Raw genomic sequence first — 12,926 nt, 5'->3', positions numbered from 1 at the left:
CAGAAGGCAGCTTGTGTTTCCAGTTCTGACTCTGGAAGCAGAGCTCTCAGGATCACCACCTTGTCTGATGTTCAAGACAAGATTGTATCCCACTCCCCCCAGACACCCACACACCATTTGAGAAGTCCAAAATATCTCCTCGTCACTGCTGCAATCTACCTCAGAGCTCCATCTGTATTAAAGCACTATGATTTCCATCCAAACTCTTTGGGAGTGATGAGAAATTAAAACAAGAAACATTTATTTAACAGCAAATGCCTTAACTCCAGTCACATTCCTCTTCAGAAAAAAACAACCATATGGATGGTACAAATGTTCCCAAAAAGTTATGAGCCTCATCCACTGACTTTCTCTGAATAAAAATAAGGGTCTGCATCAGAAGGACAGACTTTATCACTCAGCAATGCAAAACTTACTTTGCATGAACCCAATATTCACTTTTTATGAAGTCCACATTGAGCTAAGAGAGGCAATTAGGATGGATTGGATCAGTGCTGCCTCAGGAAAGTGTGGCAAGATTCTGAATTGGAAACAAGCAGATTTTTAGATGAGCAGCTCCTTCTCTCTGCCTCATCACAGACCATTATATAGATAAAGTTGCATTTTCTGGAGCATATAATGCAAAACAAAATTAAATAGATGTTCCACGTTTCTGTAGGGCTATGTTTCAGATGGGCAAAGACAACCCTGGACTGCCTAGACAACAGAGGAGAAGTGAGATTGTATCTCTAGCCCATAATCTGTTTTGCTGATTTTAGAGCTATAAGAGATGGGAAAAGAGGTCTAAAGGAGCTTGTTTCATTTTCCAAAACATCTAATGGGCAAGATCGTATTAACAGCTCTTTTAAGGCTTCAACCTTCACTTATCAAAGAAGTATGGAATTTTTGTTGCTGTTGTTGTTGACTTCAACAGTGGAGGACCATACCTTAAGAAATGCAATTTCTTGTGGGACTGAGATGAGTTGAAGTTTATCCTCCCTTTGCCACTAATTTCACAATATTAAACACTTTCTTCTAACTATAACATTACCCTTAATATCTATATCCCACATTTATTCAGCAGTCATGTTTTTTACATTAAAAAGTTAATGACACTCCCTTATGACACTGTATGTGTACGACCATAAAATGTCAAGCCCTTAGAAATTCTTATTGCGAGCATATGGAGAAAATGGAGAAAATTACTTCAAGAACCATGTTGCAAAACCAGTAACAAAAGCAACTGGTATAATTCCTTTTTGTTTACCAGTCCACGGATCCCTTTATCCAGCTCTGCATGCCCACAAAGCACTGTCTGAACGGTCCATCGGATGCGATGGCTTCCAAGTGCAGGCAAAGCAGGGCCTGAACAGGTGGAATCGTCTGCAAAGCCTCGCTGGTTTGCTTTCCAGGCTGCTGAGGGCACTGAGCAAGGCAGGGCAATGGGCTGGGTGCAGGCAGGGCGGTGACACGGCGAAATAGAATACAGGAAAGTTACAGCGCTCAGCAGGTCCATCAATATCACATTGCTCACACACAAGCCATTTGCCATTTACAGGGGTTTGTTATCTCCCCATCAATGGATCAATGGAATTACAAGCTTATTATGCACAGTCAGGCTTGGATTATAGCACATATTAAGACAACATATGAGGTTTTTTAATACTGAAACAATGTTTTGCTTGTTTAATTTTTAAACACCTTCTACTACCAGAGCATAAATCCTATTATCAGCTTTTGAAGTTATTACCTCAAGGTCATCTTCAACAGTGTTTACCATTATGCTACCAATTTCAAGAAACTGTCTTTAGAAGGGGTTTCTATATTTACCAATTGCGAGTTTAGACTTTAAATCAGTCAAGTTACCTGATTTTGATGCAAACTGGGGGAAAATGTATGAATTAATTTCAGTAGAGATGAAAATGACTCACCAGTATCTCTATTCAGAGAAGCACTGCAATCTATTGTGGTGGTATTGGCAGCAGGACAAGACACATTAGACTTGCAATGCATCAGAGGAAGGAAAGGAAGTAGGCTTGTCCATGAGGGATGGAAAAGGCAAGTTAAGTTGTCAGAGTAGTCCTCCATCCCACAAGGGGCTCAGGGTGACAGCAACACTTCTGTTTATTGTTCAATCAGCTTTCTACTGTGCCCGGTCCTGTACAATAGCAGAAGGACAAAGAAGGTGGTCAGTAAAAATGAAAATGAAAGTGGCCACAGCAGATTTGATCCAGAGCTTCATGAAATGCAGAGGAAATGCTTCAGATGTTCAGCACCTTCCCTGGTGGCTTCAGACTGGTATGTTCTGGCGCCTACTAATCAATACTCAACAAACCAGAGGTGGCCTTTCTCTGAGAGGCTAATCAGTGCTTATGACCCCGATCTGGTGTTTACCAGATTGTTAATACTGGTGCTCAAAAGCTCAAGTGAGGACAGCAGGGCGAAAGAGTAATTTGGTTTAAACCGGTCACAAGCCGCATTTCTCTCAGTGAAGTTATGATAGCTATTTGTCATGCAGCTCTGCCTTATACAAGCAGAACAAAAATTAAAGGATTGTGATATTTTTAATATTACATTTATGAAGATGATTACCCAGCTGCTGTTTAATTTCCATCTGTGTTCTGCTGCATTTATACCATTAGTGCCTCACTGTGGTTAGACAGACAGACTCATATTTTGGAGCAAAGAGTGTGGCTGACAATTAGCATATAACTATGTGGAATAGCAACAAATGGGCTTTTCTGTACACTGTTACCTATAAATTATAATGACTGCTTGCTTTTTGATAGCTTTTCAAAATCAAGCAACAGACAGAAAGACTCATGCAAGCTCCAGCAGTTCTCTACTACATACAAAGAAGTTGCCTCCATGATAAATTTGCAAAGCTTCAGTTTAAATAGACTAATAAAGTCCCTCCCAGCAGGGAGTACATAATAATTTTTATACTAAAAAGAAAATTGCAATACATCTAATATCTATTTGCTTCCTTTTTTTTTTTTCTTAAACCTTATTTTTATACAATTCTACATTCACACACCGTAGAACTGTTCATCTATCTGTTGCCTTATCCCAACAATACACTCCTGCTTTCCACATGGTAAACTAAATTCTGTTTTCCAGTCAGCCATAAAACAGGGGTTTGCAGGATGCTCTCAACGTACTCTAGACAGGACAAGGAACCTCGTGGCCATCGTGAACAACTGCCTGGCATCCTGGGCCCCGAGCAGGGCAGCAATTCTGCTTTCTCAGAGTCACTGGGGACTCCCAGTGCCAGTAGCTACCCAAAGGGAGGTCACCTGTGGAGCAGAGCTCACAGAACCAGTACTTGCGTCCTCTTGGGACATTTCCATGTGACTGTGGGAGGCCCCTCGCCACAGGTAACCCCTTTCCTCATCAGACAAGCACAGCTCCATTCCCACCGCTCCTGTTCTTGCTCACCTGCCTCTCAGGTGGACTCTGATAGCTCCCACCATTTCTTCAGGCCAACACTAAAAGTTTTATACCCCTTATCATCCTGGATATCGATTTGGGGAGGCTGCAGTTGATTCAGGCTGTTTTGACCCAGGCAGGAGGTACTTCCCTCTTGATGCACCTTTTTACCATTGCCTCACTCCCTGTGAAAGTCTCACTACAGCTGCCTTTGATTTCACTCAGTTTCTGCTGCAGGGCAATGTGATACATGCAACCACAAAACAAAGAACATTTTGGGGGTTCTGAGGGGTTTTTTTAGGTTTATTTTTTTGGTTTTTTAATGCTACACAATATTACTTATTTTTGACAGCAGGCTAGAGAAACTCCACCAAAGCTCTTTCTTGAAGAGAAAAAGAAATCAGCACCTCTGCTTGTACACCTTTCCTTTACAAATAAGTACATCACACTGATTTTTTTAGAATGAGCCTCAGCTGTTTACAAACTGTCACTTAACCTCTACCTCTTCAGCCTGAAAACAAGCAGCTCCTTTTCTCCCACATATGACACCTTTGATTGGGAATTTTCCTCTTCATAGCTGGTTCTTCACACATAGAAGAACTATAAATGGTAAAAAAGGTACAAACCCTTTATTTTCTGAAAAGCAGAGGAGAGCTGACATCTTGTTTGTTTGGTTTTTTTTTTTTTTAATTTTCCTTTTCTGTATTATATTACTTGATGTCTGTTACTTGATTTCTTCTTTCACAAAAGGAAAACCACTTGCGTCTCTTTCTGGGCATTACCTTTCAGAGACGCTGAGCATTCAAATTTGGAATTGATTACAGCATTCATTTGGGATATTCCTTAGATGTAAATATCAGCCCTATTGCCTGCGTGCATAGGTTCTAAAAATACATTGTTCCAAGCCTAGACATTGTGCTGTCTCAGGCAACTATCCATAAATCTCTTCAAGCACTAAAACTCAAGGACTTGAGCTCATCAAGAAACAGTTATCTTTACACATTCATCAAGCCAGCTTTCCACATGTGACAAATGTGCAATTATTTACACATCTAATAGAGACCTGCATTCTGTCTCAGCTCATTGTGGCAAATTCCTCACAGTAAATTCAGAGTAACCACACTGCTTCCAAAGACTTGGGCAAAGCGTGTGTGGCCAAACATCACTAATGATAACAGGACTGCTGGCTTGCTCCCCTCCTGCTTGGTGCTCTGGAGTCCTCCTCTTATGGACAATCAGAGCAATATAGATGAAGGAGTACTTATTTATTGGGCCACTAGTCAAAAAAGATGCAAAGTCATACAATGAGAAAAGAGAAACCATAGGGACTACCATGAACCTCACTTGCGTTTTTACCTTTGAAAGCCTCCTCTTCATTAGAGATTGTATTACCCTAAACTGGAAATCAACTATTCTCATGAGGTTCAAATGCACAGTATCATCTTCCTTCCTAAGAAATACGATTTTTACCAAGATAATTTCCTTCTTCTCAAAGCCAGAGGAAAAAAAAATAGTAGCAAATCTGTCTTAGAAGTAATAACTTGCCCATTATATTGGAATAGTATTTAAGTGACAACAAGGCAATCAACAGAACAGCAACATTATTTGTTCAGTCAATTTCTTCTAAAGTGATAAAACAATTCAAAGCCCAGACCATTACAATGCTGATAAAAGAAGAGAGGCAGAAACCTGGGGAAAAAGAAGCATGGCAATATAAAATATTCAGAGTACTTACATATAATATAGTTTCAGAGACAGTGGACACAAAATAGGAAAACAATTGCAGTGTTTGAAAACTGAAGCTGGGCAAATCAATGATTGCTAGTCATCAGCCATGCCTCACACACATCATTTATTCAATCAGAATCCTTACTTCATCCTCCTTGACAGAAACAATAAAAAACTCCTCTATGTAGTTAAGGCTCAATCTGTATACCTGAGGAAGACAGGAATCAGATAAATTCATTTTAAGGCAGAAATTTTTCTTCTAATTTTCCTTATAGGTGGTAGTTTTCCAGCTCTCCAATGTCCTGCCATGTGATTGTGAATCACAGTTAGTGCAGAACCACTCACATGGAAATAGTGGTGGTAATAGCAGCCTGGTTCAGTGGCGCCTTCTGCCAAATGAAACGAAAAAGCATTTGGTATTGATGACCCTGGAGGTCATCACCTAACTGTGAGGGAAAAGTGAGAGTTATTGGTACTAGAGATATCAAAAAACATGACTAAAATACAAGGAAAAGCTGTTTGTCAAGATATATTTTCATATATTTTTGTCAGTGTGATGTGCAAAAGCCCTTGTCATGGGAGATAATCCCATTCTGCTAAACCCCTAGTAAACAAATATTAAAAAGATGGATTCAGCCCCAAAGTCAAAGAGGACCTAACATGGAGTAAGCCAGAAAAGAAATAGAATGAGATGAGATCCATCAGGAATGAATTATGAGCAATGTGGGGAATGGCAACAAAGACATTTCCTAGATGTGTCTTCAGACTTGGGAAGGCAGTTTGAGAGAAAACCTTGTGTTTGTAAATGCAGCAAAGCCAGGAGGTGCTGTGGGGTGTGGGATGATCTGTCACTTCTCAGCGAGATAATCCATCGTCACCAAGGGGAGAGGAAAAAAGTTGGCATTTGGCACGGCTACAATTGTCAAGGTCAGAGAAAATTATTTGCTGTAGCCACGGCACAAGTAATTAAAGCCTAGACAAGACTGGTGACAGTGCCCTTTCTCTCCTCCCTGCCCAGCCCTCCCATCTTCCCCTCTTGGGCCATGTCTTGCCCTGTCTTCCTTTGTTCTAAATTAAACCCAGGCTAAAACAACAGATGAAGCTGCTTCTGTCACAACTGACATCACACAGTGAGGATCATATTAGCTAATGCATTAAATAGACACTGAAAACCAGGGAAGGGGATAAATTATGCCCTTGTCTGTTTGTTCAGCTGCTCTGCCCTGTCAGTTGTGGTGTTTGTTTGTTAAACTGTCCTCGCTAAGAACAATATCCCGAGAGCTGCGGTGCTGACAGCGCCAAGGCAAAGGATTCCCAGCCCCTTGCTAAGGGTGTGTTCCCCTTCCCTTCAAAAGGGTCTGTAACCACCACCTCCTAGGACCCTCTTCTGGTCTTTGTGTTTCAGGAGGAAATCCTGTACTCATGGAACTGGATTATTGTTCTGGAACAAGCATGGAATGAAGATGGTTAAAAACTGGAACCACGCGTAGGATTTTGTGAAATTTGGAAATACATTAAGAAATCAGGCAATACATCCAGAAATCTATCCCAACACTCTAAGAAAAGGAAAATGATAGTTCAGTTCTAGCAATCGTTAACCGGGAAAGCATCTTTTACCATTTTTCCATCCTAAGGATAATATGGGGAACGATAAGGCTTTGAACTGGTATTTCAAAGGAAGATCAAGCCCTGTTGCAACTTCTTATTGCAAGTGATTGATGTGTTCGTGGCAAATATTCTTGTTCACAGATCAGAAGTGACAAGCACCAGCCCATACTCTCACATAAAATCACCTGTAAAGCATTCCAACTAAACATCTACCAGGTCCTCAAGACATTCCTTGATATCGTGCCCCACTTTCCCACTTGTACTGGCTGACTTCTTGTCTTGAGTTCTGACAAGTCCACCAAGACAGATGTGAGAGGAGGTGGCAGAAAATAGAGGAGAAAGAGGAAAAACTAAGTTGGTAATTTTCAGAAACGTCATTAGAGATTCTCAGGGATTTAAAACATTTATTTTTTCACTACTCAATGCAGAGGCAACCCCGGCCATGCAAGACTAGAGCCACATAAGCAAGAATTAAATTTAAGAAGAATATTGGCCATTCTGCTTAACTCATGGAGTTTATTCTTTTTGCTGGATCTAGCTGCAGAGTACACTTATTCAAGGAAACTTGCCAGGACACACTAAGTTTGGGGATTATTCTACGGATTATGCTCATAAGCATTACACAGCACTCTTTACAACAGTCCTTGGATATTCAAATTTTTCACAGATCACTTGCAAAAGGTAACCTGAGGTGAAGGATTCTTATATTAGGAGCATTGCAAATACAAATCCAGAAACTCATCCCAACTTGCTTTTCCTCCCAAAATAGCAGGCATGTCCTGGGGTATAAAACAACTGAAAGCATTTGGCCTCAGCTATGGGAGGAAGGCACAAGTAATGGGACTTTGGGGGATGAGTGGCAACCACTGACCCCGCATTCTGGGAGCTTCTGTTGTTGCAACATGGTTCTTCCCATTCTAAAGGCACAGCCTCCATAAATCATCACTCTTCTAGACTTCAAAGCCACTGAAATATTCCTATCAATGCATCACTCAAGTCAGAAATCAGTTTTAACAGGCTGCATGATCAGTAATGGCCAGGGTTAGCTGTCAGAGAGCAAACGAGTGTTGATAGGTCCAGTCAATTATTATTTTCTGACAAAACAGTATCTCCAGGAGATCTCTTCCTTGTGTTTCTGAAGATAATATAATTGTGCTTCAACCCATGACCCTCAGATGCCATAAATTTCAAGGATCTGCACCAGGACACTCACTCACTTCAGACACTTAAAACTACAAAGCTTCAAAGGATGCAGGACTAACATTAAAGTCATCCAAAATAACATCTGCATCTGTGCCAGCCACATGTGGAGGCAAACAGCTTGAGCTGCTCTCTCCAGCTGGGCTAAGTGACCTTAGCTTGAATCTTCCTGAATTGAAACTAACGACCCAGAACATCCACTGCAACTATTAAAGCAAATAAACAAACACCCTGACAACTCCTGACAGTATCTGAATCTTCTCTTCTCTCTGCCTGGTATCTCTGCAGATCATCTTGATACCAGTCATGAAAAACAGTTGCCAGACCTGTGAGAGTTCTTGAAATACAGAGCAATGGGCCACAGTTTGCCAGAGGGCCACCTGAGTTCCATGAGGTCCGCAGCAAACTGGAAAGAGTCACAGACATGGACCCAGTGCAACCAAACTGGGTAGATTTTGCCCTTTGATGAAGAAAATGCATTACATTTCAGAAGGTTTAAGCAAGAAAATGGGTAAGAAACTAGTAACTCTTACCCTGACAGGACAGGTGGGGAGGCTCCAAACTCACCCTAAATGCTGGCACCCACAGGCTACAGCTCCATGGATCCCTGACCCTGAAACTGGGTCACTGTTCCACAAATACTCAGGGCCAGACAGAGAGCCTACTTGGTAGCCCAAAACTAAGTTCTCTCATGGAAAAACATTCTTTCGATCCATTAGAAGCACTATCAGTTCCATTTGAGTTCCAGTTGCATTTCAAAATCTTCCTGATTAAACACACCTAGAGAATGGGAAGATATCCCTCTTTACAATCAAGTCTTAGTCATGCAAAGTCAGACCAGAAAAAGAAGCCTGCTTTGACTTGATTGCCAGTCCCCCTCGTCCTTCCCAGCCTTTTCTTCTCTGTGGTGGCTCTAGTGACAAAATAGTCCCAAAATGTCTGCTTTCATTTAGAAAGAAGTCTCCAGCCCCTTTGATCACAAAGCAAACCTTTGAAATGTGAAATGAGTTTAAAGCAACGTGCCAATGTGTGCTCAAGTCTTTAGGCACCTGTAATAACAGTAGTTGGACGTGTGAACTGTCCTCCTGGAGTCAGCAGAGTGCAAATTCTAAAGTCAAGTTAAATAGAGGACACATGGTCCAGTGATTAGATCGTTATTTTGGCATTTGTGATGTTCAGGTTTAGTTTTCTGCTGAACCGCACAGAGAATGGGAATTTGGACAAGTCTTTCGGCAGAAGGTTTAAACCACACGTTCTTCCCAACAGGGACCTGGGGGTTGGTTGGTGCCAGAATGGCAGGGCTCTGCCTCCTGCTCTCCCTTGCCATCTATTCGTGGATTTGCATGGAATCCCAGCTTTTGGCCACAGGATTGGAAATCCATTCAAAATATTTGCAAAGTACCGGATTGTACTCTTTGAACAGACCAGGGTCTCAGAGTTCATTAATTCTGTGAATCACGAGAGGATGCAACATTGCATTTCTAATGAAAATGTACAACAAATGAAAAGCAGGACATCAACAGAGCTGAGCAGTGAAAGGAAAATACACTCGTCCTGTAACTGCAGCCCTGTGATGTGGGCTTTGTCCTGTATGACATCTTAAAAAGGCTGTGTTTAAACATTTCATTTTCTGACAGCAGATCAAAGAGTAAGATAATGGAGTAACTACTGCCAAAAACTAGAGGGGAAACACCCGGCTCTGCTAAAAACCACAGAAGATGATAGAGAAGGGTGTTTATGTATGTATGTATATAAAATTAATACAGTTGTATGTATCATTTACCAATGAAGTGTGGGTGTATCCAGACCAGCAACCCTACAGAAACAATCACAGCAGCATTTACTCTTTTCTCTCATCACAGTCATGACAGATTCAGAGCACCAATGATATTTTGACAGATTGCTCACTGAAACAGCTCTGGCTGCAATTCATACTTTTTATTTTATCAAAACCCTTGCCATGTTGAAGCCCAGCAAACCCACAGCTTTATGAATGCACACCAGACTGTGGCCTTCAAGAAGACTGTGAGGAGGACAGGTCTGCATCTAAGTATGCCATTGAGAAATTTGGCCCTAACAATATTTATTCTGGCCAAACAGAGTCATATCTATCTATGTGGGGCATCCATAATACAAAAATGTATAAAATGGTACCTTTAAAAACCACCACAGGGATCGTATCTGGAGCAGACTAAAAATGGTATACAAGAATAAAATATTCCCTCCCATTCTTCAGCCCATTGATGCAAGAAAATAGGGAATTTTTCCCTTCAAGCCAGCCTTTCTTAGACAGTGAGGCCATCCTATTTTCTGCCAAGCTTCAGGTAGCTTTACAAGGATAAGGTCATATCTTTTAAGATGTACCATTAGCTTCCTTACTGCTGGAGAAAATTAAAAAGGAAAATTGCCTGTCACACCCAGAGAGCTAAGCTGATGATGAAGGCTGAAGTCGCTCAGATTTTCATTCCTGGGCTTAGACTTTAAGGTAACCTTATTTATTTATTTTCATGCACTTTGAGCGCTGTTTAAAACACAAAACTTGCCAAGTATTTGCTTTCTTGCAAAGATGATGAATTAGGCTAGTTTTCCAATGTGCTGCATATACACAACCCCAACTTTTAGGTGATCTGGAAGGGTCTCAGGTAATTTTGTCTTTTTGATGGCATGTAATCTTCAGTGCTGAAATGAGACACATTTTGTCTCTGTTTTTCCCTCACCATCTAACTCATGGCTGGGCTGATGATGCCGGGATTGATGTGCCTGGGAAGATACCTGCTATTTTTATTGCTTATATGTTATCTTTTAGTTTTACTATTATTTTTCTGCACACTGTTTGGAGTGCAGTAGACCTATCCCACTGAATCTCTTTGTGAGTGTCGGATTACTCATCCAAGCAATGACCTTACTTTTCTGGAAGCCTAAAGATGTGTTTGTTAAAGCAGACAATTGGACACACTGAGACAGAGTGCCAAGCACAGTAACTTTGTCCATATAAAAGGTGATGGCTACAGATTCTGATGGATTCTGAATATCCTTTTTCTGGGACAGCTGATGCCTGCTTCATCCAGCATAGCTCCCGTCTTACTGATGTCTCAGGGAAAGTTTTTAAGCCTTCAAGATACACAGAAAAGGGATCTATTAAAGTAACCATGATAGATGATATTGAAATATCACATAGTGTCAAAATTAGGCCTCCTATTCCTCCCCAGTTCTTACCTTGATAGGTGAGGGCCAGCACAAAAATATTTCTTCTTCAAGAGGTCACACAAAGCCCTTTGACTGCAACAGGATTTTCTCTCTAGGACCTGGTTGGCCCTTTCTTCCCTCTCTGTGGAATGGAAGAACCACATTTAAAACAGTGATGGCAATGCCTCAGCTAAAGCCTCAGAGAGCCAGCAGCCCGCAGATTGCATGGTTCAAATTGGCAAAGACACTACAAAGTAATGTGCATGGAGAAAAAAAGATAATTTCCTTGACCTTTGACACCTATTCCTGCTGCTATCCCTACAGCATTTCCTTCATGCTCCTGGCCCAGCACTCTGCTCTCACCAGCTCTGCAATCCATCTTCAGGGCACTGTCGCTGCGCCCTGGAGCACACCCAGGGCCTGCTCCCACTGCCCCCAAACCTGCTGCTCTTTGGCACTGCAGGACGGAGCCACATTTTAACATTGGGCCTGACTTACAACAGCAACAGCCATCCACCGGCTCTTTTCCCAGAATTTCAGTACGTGTCGCAGCAGAGGCAGTCAGGGAATGATAATTTCAGGATTTCCGAAGCAAGAACAGAAGAAGCTTGTGTTATGTTTCCCTGTGACCAAGTAAAGTGTCATTACCTTACACATACAAAGGTTCTTGGTGGCCAAATCATCTTCCGGGAAAGCACTTACAGGAATAAACCTCATCCTGTGGCCAGTCTGACACGTAGAGAGACACTCTGCAAGACTTTAATAAAGTGACAGCTCAATGCAAAACCCCAAGCTCCAAAAAGAAAAGTAGAAATCCAGGTATATGCAGCAAACTGTGCACTTGAAACCGAGAAGACGCCAGGAAGTGAGTGCTTTGCATGTTTAGGCTATTTCCTCTCCTCCTCCTCCCATTCAATGCATCTTTTTTACAAACAGTTATGGGCCAAAAAGTGCATTTTTCTTTAGATCATTGCATGTACACAGGTTTAATTTACAGACCAAAACAATCAACAATATGGAAGTAGTATTTACCAACAAATGCAGGTTTTATTCATATATGCAGAATACTGCTATGCATAAAACATGATGTGAAACATAGCTTTATGTATTCTTACTAGGCAAACTTAAACTTTGATTTACGTCCATTTCACTAAAACTTTATTGCTTCCTCAACAGCTAGGACAGAATCCTTTCTGTATCTTAGATGGTAAATATAGTTAATGTGCTGAGGCTGCAATGGATCAGCAGTGAAGCTGTTTAATAGTGACATAAATTATTTCAGTGACTTTTCCTGCAAGTGAGAGATGACTCCATGTGCTATAAACTAATACCAAAGGAATGATGCTCTTTCATGCTAGCAAAGTGCCTCGGCTATATTGTTTTTGTATCCTGTTGGGGATGCTACAAATGCAGCATGTATTACAACTATATGCACCTAGGCCATTTTTCTTTGCTGTTCTTAATGCTCTCCTGCACCGAAAATTGAGCTTCAGTGTCTGAATGAAGGCAAAGCCAATTACTTTCTTGGAAACCTCTCTTTAAAGTCTGCAAACCCCAACAGATTTTTTTAAAACCTTTCCATTAGCTTAAAAATATATTCTAAAACAATGATGCCTGTAGAAACCATGATGTGTGAACGGAGCTGGATGGCTGTGGAGAGCCCGGTGCCCATCCTGCCCGTGCCCACACCGCAGGGGCTGCTCGGCAATGCTGTGTCTCCATCAGCCTGTCCCTGTCTGCAGAGACCGTGGCATCCTTCCCAGGGCATTCTGTTCAACCTGCAGTTCAAGCGCACT

The 12,926-nt window shown here is 41.5% G+C and overlaps 1 long non-coding RNA gene across 1 annotated transcript; it reads right to left on the bottom strand.

Annotated features, from left to right (window-relative positions):
* Nucleotides 1-268: 268 nt before the first annotated feature.
* LOC136293016 (uncharacterized) lies at nt 269-3,534 on the bottom strand. Its single transcript, XR_010722055.1, has 3 exons — nt 3,418-3,534; nt 1,911-2,137; nt 269-1,426 (listed from the first exon to the last, which is right to left on the bottom strand). It is a non-coding gene; the product is annotated as an uncharacterized lncRNA (long non-coding RNA).
* Nucleotides 3,535-12,926: the final 9,392 nt, after the last annotated feature.

This window comes from Chamaea fasciata, unplaced genomic scaffold (genome assembly GCF_029207755.1).
Source record: "Chamaea fasciata isolate MVZ Bird 193981 ecotype frontalis unplaced genomic scaffold, bChaFas1.0.hap1 SCAF_8, whole genome shotgun sequence".
Classification (NCBI taxonomy): Eukaryota; Metazoa; Chordata; class Aves; order Passeriformes; family Sylviidae; genus Chamaea; species Chamaea fasciata.
The sequence above is the reverse complement of the archived record's forward strand: the minus strand, read 5'-3'. Positions and strand labels throughout refer to the sequence as shown.